At 39.5% G+C, this 8,542-nt stretch overlaps 1 long non-coding RNA gene across 1 annotated transcript; it reads right to left on the reverse strand.

Annotated features, from left to right (window-relative positions):
• Nucleotides 1-8: 8 nt before the first annotated feature.
• LOC107838468 (uncharacterized) lies at nt 9-192 on the reverse strand. The gene is made up of 3 exons (XR_001664536.1): nt 121-192; nt 55-90; nt 9-24 (listed from the first exon to the last, which is right to left on the reverse strand). It is a non-coding gene; the product is annotated as an uncharacterized LOC107838468 (long non-coding RNA).
• Between the last annotated feature and the right edge of the window lie 8,350 nt (nt 193-8,542).

Consider the following 8,542-nt stretch of genomic DNA (forward strand, 5'->3'; position numbering starts at 1 on the left):
AGTCTTCCGAGTTTCCTGTGCCCGCTCCTCCCGAGTTTGCGGATTTGGCTCCACCTTCCTGTGCTCCGCCCCCAGAGTTTCCTGTGCCCGCTCCTCCCGAGTTTGCGGATTTGGCTCCACCTTCCTGTGCTCCGCCCCCAGAGTTTCCTGTGCCCGCTGCAGTTCCGCCCCCTGAGTTTGCTCCTGAGCCTGCTCCACCACCGTCTCCGCCCCCTGAGCCTGCTCCACCACCGTCTCCGCCCCCTGAGCCTGCTCCACCACCGTCTCCGCCCCCTGAGCCTGCTCCACCACCATCTCCGCCCCCTGAGCCTCCATCTCCAGAGCCTGCAGCCGGCCCCAAAGGATCCTGGAGACTCCCGCGCGGCTTAAGTTCTGGCTCCTGCTCCGCTTCCGGCGTCGCCGCCCACCGCGGCTCCTGCTCCGCCTCCGGCGTCGCCGCCCACCACGGCTCCTGCTCCACCTCTGGCGTTGCCGCCCACCGGACTGTTTGCGGCAGGTCCTGCCCTGACCGCTTTTCTGTTTGGTGTTTTCTGTTTGGACTGAGTTTTTGTTTTTTGGACTCTTGCCATCCATCCGTCGCCCCTCCGCCCACCCTGATGGGTTGTTTTTTGGGGCGTCTGGTAGCCGCCCTTGAGGGGAGGGTACTGTCAGGATCGGAAGTTTTCTGTTTATTTTTGAGTAGTTTCCATGTTTATTTGTTATCCTGAACAAATGTTCTGTCATAGAATAAAAATCCCATACAACTCATTGAGATGAAATCTGCTATCACCGCTAACTTTAGCATCATATAACACAGTTGGATGTAATTTAAAGATGGTGTCCCAGATGCTGTTACAATCTGCACACCTCAATCAAAAAGATTTATATTTGAAATCAATTTATGAAATCAACACAGAACTTGGTGCCATTATCTCAGTATGCTCTGCAGACACCCATCAATCCACTTTAACACCTTAATTTTAAATTCCATTTAAATTTAAATTTAGTTGTCACTGAATGGTAGCCACTGTAATATGAGCCAAATAAAATTTAGATCATCGTCTTTTGCAGTTGAAGCGGAGCCCATAATGCAAGTCAGCTATGATTAAGAAAAAAAATATGTAATTGTAATAGTTAGTCCCCTGCCCATTCTTTTCAGGCAGGAAGGGAAAAACACATTAGCATTTTGTGAGACAAACAGAGTGAATCATGGAGGAAGTTAATGCATTTCTGAGAAATGCAGAGTCGTAACAGTTGGTTCACACCAACCCTCAAACTGTATTGTAAAACCTCTGACACCAGGAGATGGGGTGTCCTCAACACTTAGCATTTCACTGCAGGGGTTCAGGACGTGAAGGCAACAGGGCGCATCAGTGCTATAACTAAATTAAGGAGAGAACAATGGCATCACACACTACAAAAATTTAAAAAACTTATTCACCACTACCAAGTTTTGTTGGCATCCATTTCGTCTCCAACCTGCAGACTGAAGGGAACCTCAAAAGCAGGCTTTGGCGCCCAGGTCACATGATCAGAGGTGAGAATCCAGGATCAAACATGAGAACACACAACAGGACCACTGCTGAGCGACTTGCCATGTCCCAATTCTTTATCTGCTGAATCAGAAGGTGTCCAGAGTAGCAGTCATTCCCGCAGTGCAGAAACATCTGGATGCAGTCCCTCTTTGATCAACTTTGGTCAGCCTTTCGTGGTCGACAGAACAGGACGTAAAAACACAGCAGATCAGTCATCCAGAATGCTGCTGCTCGTGTTCTCACTAAAACCAGGAAGATAGAGACATAACACCCGTTTTAAAGTCCCTACACTGGCTCCCTGTAGCTCAAAGAATAGACTTTAAAATACTGTTGCTAGTTTATAAATCACTGAATGGTTTAGCACCACAATACATTAAAGATCTGTTATTGCTGTACCAACCGTCTAGATCCCTCAGATCTTCTGGTTCTGGTCTGCTCTGCATCCCCAGAACCAGAACCAAACGAGGAGAAGCAGCATTCAGTTTCTATGCACCACGGATTTGGAACAAACTTCCAGAAAACTGTAAAACAGCTGAAACACTGGGTGCCTTTAAATCTCAACTTAAAACCCACCTGTTTAGAGTTGCTTATGGCAATTGATGCCTTCAACGTATTTGATGTTTTTAATGTTTTTAACGATTTCATCTTTTCTTTTTACTTTCTTTTTATTTTTCTTTCTCACTTTTTCCTTGTCAAACGATGTTTTGAAAATTATGTAAAGCACATTGAAATGCCTTGCTGCTGAAATGTGCTATACAAATAAAATTTGATTGATTGATTGATTGATCCACTGAAACCCCCGTCTGGGTTTGGACAAAAGGCTTTGATCTTTGTGGTCCCAACTCCCTGCTGATTCCCGGCCGTAGAGGACTCTCACAGATAACCCCTGAGTCCCTTTTGTTTTCAGCCAGGTGTGAAAAACAACACTCAAAGGAGACATCAGAAGATGGGCACAGTTCAGCATCGTCATGTCCTTGTTCAGCAGCAACAACAGCGGCCTGTTGTGGTAATCAAGAAGATCCTGTCAAATCACACCGCCCCATGATCTCTGAGCTTGAAAGACCCTGCCCCCAAGATCGCCATCAAGTCAGAAGGAAGGAGAACTACCAGAGAAAAAAATAATACAAAGTAATTAAAAAATCAAAACGTATGTATGCCATATTTTGCTTACTTTAACTATTATAAATAAAATTTAATTTTATCTTGTGATGCATCCTCCCATGTGGCTCTAGATTTGTTGTTGTTATAGCACAAACGGCCAACTGCCTCAAATCCTGAACTGCAAAAAGAATAAACATAGAAATATGTTAAAACATTCCACCATCAGATGTCCCAGAATTAAGAAAATAGACACTTACTGTTCAAAATCAATAGACGTCAATACCTCGATGACATTCACTCTGTTCGTGCCAAATATCAACTACAAATTTTAAAATCACAACCTCTCAAACTCATTAAAGAATTAGAACAAAATCTAGAATGTCCTAGTACTAACACTTATAAAAGTTGTGATTGAATTGCACTTTGTCAAATAATTATGAATTTGATATTGTTCTACTAAATACTAAACATCCTTGTCACTGTCCCACGCTTCAAGACAAAGTCCTATTGCAAAATTTCAGAAGTTATTCACATTTTATTTGAATTTCATAGCAGTTTTAACAAAAAATTTCCTCAAAATTAACAATTTACACCCAACTGTATCTTATTAAAAATCAGCAGTGATGCAGAAATCTATCAACAATTTTAAATGTAAACATGGTATTGTTTACATTTAAAACATTTTCAGATATTGTTTTAAAGCTGTTCAATTTTAGATGATCAATTCTAATTTAGTATAAGCTTCTATATCACATACACCATATTTTAGTCAAGCAGGAAGGCAATGTAAAGGCTCTTTACCTAAAGAAATCCATAATTCACTATTGTTGAATGAAAAAGTTAACATTATTGATTAACAATTTACAATTAACCATATCTAAAAATTGACCAGGAAGTAGGGTCTATTTCTACTTCTCCCCCTGTTGATATAATAAAATTATCATTTCAAAAACAATTTTGAATCTATGTTACTGTTATATAGTTTGCTGAAAAACTAAAATATTGTAAGATGTTCCACCATTTCTCCAAATCATCCATCCAGTATTCAAAATAGACTGAGATGTTTGAATTTTCAAAGTTCTATCAGTAATATCTTATCTTTATAATATTCCCGTGTTTTTCTTATTTCAAAAAGAAAAACAATTTAGAGGTGGAAAACCAAAATAGGAGAACTTTCCCCCATTATGCTAAAATTTCAACATGTCCAATCAGTTACCCATGTGGCATGTAAACCAACAGTGAATTTAGTTAGAAGTTAGTGTGTTAGTATTTTATCCAAAGTGGATGAGACAGTTTCCTAATTACTAAATTTATCTGCTTTAAGCCAAGGCTGAATTCTTGTTTTGTATTAATTCTACTGTAGAAGCAGATGATTCAGCTTTAACCAAATCGTGATACCAAAATATGTAATCATCACCTTTAAAATTGTCCATAAAGCAGTAATAAAAGTAAATTTATGAAACAAAACATGCACTGTGTCTAAATAGTTTAAAATAAAAAATATATCACACAGCTACTCACTAAAGTGACGTCAAATTTACATAGCGCTTCCTAAGAACACATCAAAGGCCATCTGCATACACATTCACTCTCATTCACACTCAAGCAGACTCATCAACACCCCATTGTAAGAAAGATGCAGGATGTTACCCCAGATTAAGCTGACCAAACAAAGTGAGGTGTGATCTGCCCCCAATACTCTCGTGAGAGCAGGAACATGACCCCATTCTCAGTATTTGAAGGCATCTTTACATTAGTTGACCTATAATGTAAGAAATATACCTTCCAATTCTTCAGAAACAGTGGGCAAACACATGAAGTAGTGTAATTCACCTACAGCAACTGAAACGATCCCCATGTTCACCTGTAATTTGTTTGTCACACTCCAATGTGTAAAATAAAGATATTTGTGAACCATAAAGTTAGAACTTCCCAATTTGTACTGATTCCATCTTCCAAACACATGTTTACCCAAATTTCAAACCAAAATTCATCCTGTAGAAAGTTTTAAACACATCATAAGATCATGCCTGAAAGAAAACAAAATTATCCAACAGTTCTAATATTGTTCAGTTTTGAGTTAACCTATTTCAAAAACTCCATTTTATACACACAACCTTATTTCATGATAGCCCACTGTTATTAAATGGCTACCCATTAACTAGACCCCCTGTAGGAAAGTCCCAAAAACCGTTCATGTGGTCATGTAATATGAAAAAATGGACTGCACACGAAGATCGTCCTACAAGAAACAGTCATTCATTAGCATTTCAACATGTCCTACATTAATAGTGCAGAAAACACTGTCAAGCAGAAAAACATCATCCATATTTATCATTTCTGCTTCCCCGTTCTGATTAGTGAGTGTGTTCCATCCAGTGTCAGGGAACCTAGAAATTGAAGTGATTGTAAATGTTACAATATTATAAAAAAAAGCAATGAGATCATTCCAGTGCTCCAGCCTGGAACTGATGCCATACATTTCTCCCGCTGAGAAAATAGAAACATCTGTAAATCTGTTATTTTGTACTTTTCATTTAAACATAAAACACAGTTCTAAAAGAAATTCACATCAAAATCCAAGAATTTGCTGCAAATGTCAGTGTTAACAGAACTGAAGCACCCCCAAAATGCAAATGGAGGGGTCAATCAGCCCCAGTGCTCTGTGAAACAAAACCTGTAAAACCTGTAACCAAAATGGAGAAAAAATCTCTGTCCCACAGAAGCATGAGTTAACAGAAACACAGCAACATAACATCCAGCAAAACAGACAAACACATAACAAGATACAAATCTCTTCTGCACAATCTCAACATCTTTGGAGAGTTGCAAGAGCAAATCTAATTTGTTACTTCTGTGTAGAAAGTTTTATAGTAAAAAGCATATTCTTATCTTTAATTTATTCAAATAAGGCGTATCTTTGCTCATCCAACCAAGAGCTATCTCTGACCCTCTCTCAAGCCAGAAACTCCTTTCACAGATGAGTGTGAAAAGCAGGAACCTCTACTGTATTGTTTTCCACACAGACAAAAGGCAGTTCAAACGATCCTAGCAAACCATCTGCTGTAACTACAAGTAAAAAAAAGGTCAAAAAGTCAGAATACATTACTAATTTCAAAACCACAATTAGGCCATTTGAATCAAGACATGTTAAGTTTTAAAACTAGCTTATTTTAAATTTATTTTCTCAACAGGAGGAACAGCTTCCCCAAACTGAATCTGAGCTTTGCTGGCATGGGATGTCCAAGCAGACGGTGTGTTTGTTCAAATGTGTATTTTGTATCCTGTCAATGGTCTACTGGTCGATTTTGTAATCATCAGACTTGTGGTATTAGGTCAGAGCTATGAACTGAACACCACCTGGTAGGGAGTTTCATCAACTGGCAGGGAGGCTGCGGGCAGACCTGGGTCTTGTTTGTGAAAACAAGGAGTGGTGGAAGTTGTCAAGATAAGGAAGGAAGTCTTCAGGTTAGACTGGAAGACTACCCTGAAGTAATCTCTTGAAACAGCTGGCAGGTATGGTCAGACGGCCTGCAGCTTCTGTGGTCATACAGGCAAAGATGTAGGAATAGGAGGAATTCAGAAAGGCTATGGAGAAAGACTTTTGTTTGTCAAACAAGGAAATTCTACAACTTAGAAAGAAAAACAGGTTTGGTTTATTATTGACAATGAAATGAAGGAGGTCACTGAGGGAGTCAAAAATTACAGGCACCTGGGCGGTAAAAGACATGCTGAAGGCTCTGGACATTGTGGGGCTGTTGGTGTTGATATGCCCTGGCAGTGTTAACCAGGACAGCATTATCAGGGGTGGTGGTCCAAACTTTCAAGTGTGCCTTGAGGACCAGGGTTGGGAAATCTGTTGATCATACAACACACATTTAGAGTTAATAGAGTAATTTTAAATCAGCATAGACAACAGAGTGATTAAACTGTGCTTTTCTAAACATACACAACCGACAGGCATAAATGCAGAAGCTCAATGCAGCCATTGCTGCATTTTAGGACACATTTTGCTGCATCACATGCATTCTGACCGATATTAACAAGCGATGTGCAGAAATACTGAAGGTTGTGATCAACGATATGGTGATGTGGACAATGTCAAGTCAAAGCTGATCAGATGGATTTACTGACTAGAGATACCACTGAAGAATAATAACCTTATTGATATATCCCATGCTTTAAACTTCAAACACATGGCAGATCTGTGAAAATGTCAGGTCATAATATATGCAAACTTATGACCATTTAGGTGCAAGGACGCCTTACTTGAGTTATTTGCAAATGTATTACTTTAAGTGAAACACTTTTACATCTTTTTAAGTTCCTTTTCCCTGAGTTAACTGGTACAAAATACAAATAATTGGAAGAGGACGATCCATCAGGCATATGTTCTTATTACACCAAATATTGCAAAACCCTGAAGACGATAAAAACTTTTTTTTCTTGCTAAACACAAGTAAGATATTCTTGAGCAATCCATTATTTTAGCACATCAATGCTCGAGGCGGTTCAATTGTGATAGGTTTGGCCTAATTTGCAGGAGTTGTCCAATGAGGTGTTCACTTCCTGTTCACACATATAAAAATCACTTCCCAACCGAGCGTCATTGTAGCAGAACTGGAAGTAGCGCCCAGACAAAGTGGAAGACTCCTTGTGCATCTAAACGAGAGGTAACAATTTTATTATAGCAACTTCTTGACTAAAAATGCACAGCAGCTTGGATTATGTTTGTGTTGCATAGTTCTCATCTGTGAAAAAATTAGAAAACTTTCAATTGCAAAAAAGTAGTTTAAATGAGTTATTGGTTAAAAATGTATGAACATTTTTAACCAATAACTCATTTTGCCAATATATAAATAATCTCTAAATAAACGGATAAATGTGGTTTAACAGGTGTAATACAATATATATATTTTTAAATTTGAACTATAAAACCTTGCAATTTTCTGTCATTTCATCAGACCTGCAGCTGGCAGATCCCTCTGGAACACAGCAGGAAGGTAAAACTATCAATTTATTTATATTTTAAAATTTATTTGATCAGGGGCAAGACATTCCCTGGTCAATATTTTTAACCTGTAAAACTAATGAGACAGGGCTGCACAGTGGCGCAGTTGGTAGAGCTGTTGCCTTGCAGCAAGAAGGTTCTGGGTTCAATTCCCGGCCCCGGTCTTTCTGCATGGAGTTTGCATGTTCTCCCTGTGCATGCGTGGGTTTTCTCCGGGCTCTCTGGTTTCCTCCCACAGTCCAAAAACATGACTGTCAGGTTAATTGGCCTCTCCAAATTGTCCCTAGGTGTGAGTGTACTTGGTTGTGTGTCTGTGTTGCCCTGCGACAGACTGGCGACCTGTCCAGGGGGTACCCTGCCTCTCGCCCGGAACGTTAGCTGGAGATAGGCACCAGCACCCCTCCCGACCCCACTGAGGGACAAGGGTGAAAGAAAATGGATGGACTAATGAGACAAAGAAACCTATTTAAAATTAACAATAATATGAGACTTGAATTTACATGTTAAAATATAATCATTGCATCATTTGTCATGAACTTGGTTGCATGCTTTTATTATTGTCTTAATGTCGGATTTGATCCATTCAGATGGCTGTCCTGTGCTGGGTGGTTCTGGGTCTGGCCGTCTTCCTGTCTCCTCAACGCAGTTTAGCCGCTGTAAACCAGGACTGGCTAACCAATATTATACAAAACCTCAAAAATGAGTAAGTTTTAAATCAGTTTTCATTGTTTCTTGTGTCTTTTATCCTCAGGAATATGAGACTGCATCAACTTATTTACAGGTTATTTGTAATTCAATTTGTCGAATTAAAAAACCAGAGCAGTAGCGATGCAGAGCCAACTTGGATGCTGGGATTTTGCAAAATCACTGGAAAAAAGGCTACAGTGGACTGAAAAGCCTCTTACAGTATTATTTT

This window comes from Poecilia formosa, unplaced genomic scaffold, assembly GCF_000485575.1.
Source record: "Poecilia formosa unplaced genomic scaffold, Poecilia_formosa-5.1.2 Scaffold262, whole genome shotgun sequence".
Taxonomy (NCBI): Eukaryota; Metazoa; Chordata; class Actinopteri; order Cyprinodontiformes; family Poeciliidae; genus Poecilia; species Poecilia formosa.